Below are 6782 nucleotides of genomic sequence, written 5' to 3' on the forward strand. Positions count from 1 at the left end.
GTGGCAATAACAGAGGTCAAACGTTTACTATAGGTCTTTACCAGGTTTGCACACACAGTAGCTGGTATTTTGGCCCATTCCTCCATGCAGATCTTCTCAGAGCAGTGATGTTTTGGGGCTGTCGCCGAGCAACACGGACTTTCAACTCCCGCCACAGATTTTCTATGGGGTTGAGGTCTGGAGACTGGCTAGGCCACTCCAGGACTTTCAAATGCTTCTTACGGAGCCACTCCTTTGTTGCCCGGGCGGTGTGTTTTGGATCATTGTCATGTTGGAAGACCCAGCCTCGTTTCATCTTCAAAGTTCTCACTGATGGAAGGAGGTTTTGGCTCAAAATCTCACGATACATGGCCCCATTCATTCTGTCCTTAACACGGATCAGTCGTCCTGTCCCCTTGGCAGAAAAACAGCCCCATAGCATGATGTTTCCACCCCCATGCTTCACAGTAGGTATGGTGTTCTTGGGATGCAACTCAGTATTCTTCTTCCTCCAAACACGACGAGTTGAGTTTATACCAAAAAGTTCTACTTTGGTTTCATCTGACCACATGACATTCTCCCAATCCTCTGCTGTATCATCCATGTGCTCTCTGGCAAACTTCAGACGGGCCTGGACATGCACTGGCTTCAGCAGCGGAACACGTCTGGCACTGCGGGATTTGATTCCCTGCCGTTGTAGTGTGTTACTGATGGTGACCTTTGTTACTTTGGTCCCAGCTCTCTGCAGGTCATTCACCAGGTCCCCCCGTGTGGTTCTGGGATCTTTGCTCACCGTTCTCATGATCATTTTGACCCCACGGGATGAGATCTTGCGTGGAGCCCCAGATCGTGGGAGATTATCAGTGGTCTTGTATGTCTTCCATTTTCTGATGATTGCTCCCACAGTTGATTTTTTCACACCAAGCTGCTTGCCTATTGTAGATTCACTCTTCCCAGTCTGGTGCAGGTCTACAATACTTTTCCTGGTGTCCTTCGAAAGCTCTTTGGTCTTGGCCATGGCGGAGTTTGGAGTCTGACTGTTTGAGGCTGTGGACAGGTGTCTTTTATACAGATGATGAGTTCAAACAGGTGCCATTCATACAGGTAACGAGTGGGGGACAGAAAAGCTTCTTACAGAAGACGTTACAGGTCTGTGAGAGCCAGAGATTTTCCTTGTTTGAGGTGACCAAATACTTATTTTCCACCCTGATTTACGAATAAATTCTTTACAAATCCTACCATGTGAATTCATGGATTTTTTTTTCACATTCTGTCTCTCACAGTTGAAGTGTACCTCTGGTGCAAATTACTGACCTCTGTCATCATTTTAAGTGGGGGAACTTGCACAATCGGTGGCTGACTAAATACTTTTTTGCCCCACGTATAGTATGATTAGAATAAGTCCCTGGGACATTCTGAATATTCTAAACCAATTCTGAATCACTAGAAGGTCAGTAGATAACAACATTAGATTATTAGGGTTAGGAAGAGAGGTGTTTTGGTTTTCTGTCTCTTACAGAGAAAGGAACAGACACCAGACGAGGTCACAGAGATACGAGGATCCTTCGCAGCAGAGACAGACACAGTGACTGCCGAGACACCAACTGGGTCCAAGTGTCATGGCGTTTGGGCTCCAGCTAGTCACCTCAAAAGGATGGATCCCATAAACACAGCAATAACCATGAAGGGGTTGGCGGAATCCAGAACACCAGACCAACGAGGTTCGAGAGGCTCTTGGGCAAAAGGGGACGCGTTCCTGATCTTTTTCTGGAGGATAAAGCACACAGGACCCGAGGATACACAGATCGTTGTTTGAAATCGGGGCAGAATAATCCCCTGATCTGTGCCAACGACTGAAGGGTTGTCTAACCCCTGAGGTTGAAGAAAGAAGAGCAGAGGATCACCCAACTGGACGACACTGGTAGGCTGCAGCAATAAAATAAAGGCTAAAAGCTCCTTGGACAGAGGTTCTAGTCTGAGTACGTCTGAAGGGTATAAGGTAGCACCAAATAAAGCTGTGGGAGAACTGGGGAGTGTCATCTGTACCTGCTATTGTTGTAATAATAGTTTTTCTTGCATCTGAACTGCGCAAACACAGAGGTCATCTCACATATGGTTCGCCCATCAGGGGGACAAAGGACCTCAGGAGTGAGAAGAGATGAACCCGGCCACACTGGATTAAGGGTGTTGGTGAGCTCATTATTCTAACGAGCTCATCAGGGGGAGTGTTAAATTATAATATTATTTTATGCCATGTTATACCCCTAATTAAAGATTGTGAATTATTATGTAGTTTTAGTTTGCATTATTCTCCTGAATTAGAAGAAGCTGATAACTATTGCATTAGTTAAACTGATTTGCATTACATTAGACTGCTGATTTATTGTGGATGAATGATATTGTTTTATGATGTTATAAGAAATACTGTTTGCAGAAAGTCATCGCCTTATTTGTCTGATTAGAAGAGAACGGAACATGCTGGAGTTTTCTGCCCCATCTCAGCAGGAGCAGATAAACAGGGAGCCAAGGTCGTAGCTTAGGCGCCGTGTGAGAGAAAGCATGTGAATGTTTAGGCTTTTATGATAAGGTGGGGGCACCAGAGGCTATAAGAGTTTGATCAATGCTCCACCATTTTGAGATCTGAGGCTGTCTGCATACAGTGTCCATCTCCCACGCGTGTGACTTAAAATCATCGTTTGACTTAACCCGGCCGGACCAGTGTTGTTATTGTGGTTTTTTCTCTTGTCTCCATCCCCAATTTTGAACTGTAACATGATCTTAATAGTATTTTTTATATTAATTTAATTTTTCATCTAATTGAATACAATCTATTTGTGTATGATTGTCAGTCTGCAAAGAAGGAGAGAGAAAGAGGGGAACGTGAGGAGAAAGTACAAGGTCAGGAAGAACCAGGTAAGAAAACAGACAGGGAACAGTGACAGGCAAAACAGAAACTGTTAAACTGACAAAGAGAAAAAAAACCAGATTTTACTCATACTCTATAACATTATAATTGATTGGGGAGATTAAAATTAATGATATATTTTTATGTGGTTCAGCCACAACTCTACTAAAACCTCAGCCAGTAATAGGTAGGCCAACTTTTGGACCGTCCAGTTGTCTGTATGACTGCCGCAGTACGTACATCACATTTGCACACTATCAGAAAGTGCCAAACAGCCCTGGTGGAGTGAGGAGCTGTAAAGAGAAGCAGAGTGCTCTGTTTATATTCTAAAAATGTTTTAAGCTTGTTTCAAAGATTCTGTACTGCAGCTTTAAATGTTTTCCAAAAGCACACATACACTTATCAGTGTTTCTCAAACTTTTTACAGTGTGTACCACCTGATAAAAATGTCAAGCTCTCCCAAGACCACTATGAAAGCATGAAAGTCATAAATCTTAAACACAAAGAGCTTGCAAAGAAAAGCGTGATCTTTAAGTCTTGAAGAACTTAAAGAAGTCCAGACGCTTTTCTTTGCAAGCTCCTTTGACTATGATGACCTGGATGACTGAGAACCTTCACAGACATAAACTTACAACACAATAATTAGTTTGCAGTAAAGATTTTTTTGATGCATTGTATACATTCTCCCTAGGCAAACAAATAAATATAACAGATGTTGGTGTTAACTGAAGTAATTGTTAAGTCCTTAAAGTCTATTCTTTATTGTCATGACTGTATTTGAAGCTATTTTTATGTTTGTATGATACCTGATTTATATGAAATATGGCTGAAGTAAACTAAAGCTCTAAAATACTTAGTTACGATGTTAGTACCATATGGAAAAGATATATATAAATCTTATAAAGTTTGTATCTGTCTTGTGTGAAACTTGTATGAAAAGCATACAAGAGTGAAAACAGATATAAGATCCCTTGAAAAATTATATAATGAAACTTGTATGTTTTGGATACTTACTAAAACAATGTATGAAAGTAATGAGAAAGTGGCCACTTTCATGAGTAAATCATGTAAGCCTTATATGATTTACTCATGAAAGTGGCCACTTTCATGAGTAATCACATATAAGTTTTTACTATTTCTTTTCCATATGGGATAATTCAAATGTAAAATATATGAATTGTAATTTTAAATGGTTTAAAAGCATGTAGAATAGCATATGTAGGCAAGTATATTTCTCCTTTTTTTATCAAGAAGCAAAGACAAAAAGGGAAAAAGAAAAAAAGAGAAAAGGGCAGAGTTTGGTGGTTGAATCATCCGTCCCCACCAATGCCAAAACCAAATCTACGGCTGTGTTCAATTAGGGTCTGCACGCTTGAAGTACGCATTTTAAGTGCGGTTACGTCACCGCCACGCGACGATGGCTGTTCCCAATTCGAAGTGTACTTCAAATGCATACTCAAATGCCCGTCGATTTCCCCAAATATCAATGCGTGGTCCGTGTCACGCTTCGTGGTCCCATATATCCCACAATTCATAGCGCGGCGGTGGGTGTGGAGAATTTTGCCGCAAAATACGGCAGAAGGGAGCGGCCGAAGAGGTTTTTTTTTTTTCCAAACTTTATTGAAATCATAAAGCGAACAGTCAGTCATTCCAGTTCAGTTTGTACAGTAGACATACAAGGCAAATAAGAGTAACAATATACAGTACAATGAAATAAGAAGGATAAATAAATAAAGGATAAAAAAAGAAAAAAAAGGGGGGGAATGTGACAGACTTCATAACAACTTTGTACTTGAAAGTTGTGACAGCTCATTCGTTAAACATTTCTGAATGAATTTCAATCAATGATAAACCTTTTTTATTGGAAGTTAATTTAAGAGAGTTTAAGTAATATTCAATTTCAATCAAAAACAAATTAAATGATGGGGTTGAGTTTTGAAATTTACATTTATGTATATGGAATTTCCCTAATAAGATGGAGCGGCCGAAGAGTGAACTGTCAAAAGTACTGAATATGAGTCACTTATTTATGTGCGAATGTTTAATAATTAAAGTCAGTCATATATCCACAAACACAACAAGCTGAAAGTCAGTGATATATTTATGTTTATATGTGTCTGTGTGTGTGTGTTGTGTGTGTTTTATATATATATATATATATATATATATATATATATATATATATATATATATATATATATATATATATAGATATATAGATATAGATATATATATATAGATATATATATAGAGATATATATATAGATATATATAGATATAATATAGATAATATAGTATTTATATATATACATAATAATCTGACAATACTATAATATTGGCCATATTATATTTACATTACCACAGTGAGATGACTTTAGTCTCATGAACAACATTAACTAATTGTTATTTACTAACTAATCTTAAATGACTGTTCAGCACAGAAATGAAGCCCAACAATCATGTTTTACAGTCCGTGGTCTCAGCCTCAGATACTCAACTAATCAAAGTGATGTCATGACAAAAATGAATGACCAACAAAACATTTTTCTCCTTCATTTCTGTCAAACAATGCTGTATGTAACGTGTCTCGCGGTTAGTATCATGGTTGCTAGGCAACCCTAACAGCGCGACAAAGCGTATACCGTCCCATTTCATAAGCCTCTCACTTCCGCACTTCTCGTACTTATAGTACGCGCCGTACGTAGTGCGCGTAGAGCGCGTACTTCAAGCGTGCAGACCCTGAATTGGGACACAGCCTACGCCCTTGCCATCTTCTGTAGTTTCAACAGGCGGACATCCGGTGTCACGTTGTTACAGAGAGACGAGTGTAAGGCTGTTTTAATTCTCAGCACCGCTCCTCTCTTTCCCTGAGTCCTTAGCAATTCTCCTTCCCACGATGACGTTTTCCTCGAGCCACGGAAAAGAGTTTAGGAAAAGGAGATAGGCCCTAATTTTGAAATTCCCCACGTGGTTACGTTGTTTAGCTGAGTCACGTGATCGCACAGCAACAAATCACAGCGGAGCCAAATAAAGGGGGCGGAGCAAAGTGTGTGTGCAGGAGAGGAGTCGAGCAGAGAGAGCTGCTTTTTCATGAAACGGGAGTAAAGTAGTAAACTTACAGGAACATATACCACTACCAACGTTTGGATCGATATCTGCATCGATCTGCACACCCTTGTCTCCTGGATCCTAGCTGGGATCAGCGTGAACCACGTGGGTCTCTGCTACCTGATCTGTTTCCTGTTTGGAAAGACTTTAAGCTTCATCACGGAGTCTCTCTCGGTTTGTGAGCTCATCTAAAGGTAAGCACCGAGCTAACTTTAATGTGGGTTCAGTTTATGCTGAGTTTATCTCGGTTGAGAATAATAGATTGCTTCGTATACATTGGAGTTAGACAGACTGTAGAGTTTGTGATAGCTTGCAACGTTAGAATATGACGGTTGCTAGAGGGTAAGAAAAGGATGGGGTGCAGGGCAGGAGAACAACCAACCCCCAGGACATGAAGCCACAGGTACAAGCCTGGGAGAGGGAAATCAGCCTTTAGAATAGGACTTCATAGGATGATCTACAGATGCATCTGTATTTCATTTTCTTCCAGCGCTAATAAAGATGTCTGATTTTGGAAATAAAATTATCCGCCTGGTCGCTCCCATCAAAAAGAATCCGTGAAGAACTTCAACAGCTCCTGAATGAGCTCTTCTGTTGCTCTTCTCGGTCCGTTAAGAGTTTATTGTGAATAGAGCAGGGCGATATGACCAAAAATATTTATCACGATATACATTTGAAAATTTGTGATAACGATATAATTGACACTAGACAAAATACTTTACAACTCCACAACTTTATTAGTGCAAAAAACCCCATCAATGTATTTTCACTTAAACAAGCAGCTGTTTTT

General features: G+C 40.1%; 1 long non-coding RNA gene across 1 annotated transcript in view; it reads left to right on the forward strand.

The window, feature by feature from the left end:
- Positions 1-5409: 5409 nt before the first annotated feature.
- LOC121815739 overlaps positions 5410-6782 on the forward strand; it is a 24850-nt gene continuing 23477 nt past the window's right edge. The window contains exon 1 of the long non-coding RNA XR_006055322.1: positions 5410-6186. This is a non-coding gene — a long non-coding RNA (uncharacterized LOC121815739). The remainder of the gene's footprint in view (positions 6187-6782) is intronic.

This window comes from Haplochromis burtoni, unplaced genomic scaffold (genome assembly GCF_018398535.1).
Source record: "Haplochromis burtoni strain Fernald_Lab_line unplaced genomic scaffold, NCSU_Asbu1 Contig_288, whole genome shotgun sequence".
In the NCBI taxonomy this organism is placed as follows: domain Eukaryota; kingdom Metazoa; phylum Chordata; class Actinopteri; order Cichliformes; family Cichlidae; genus Haplochromis; species Haplochromis burtoni.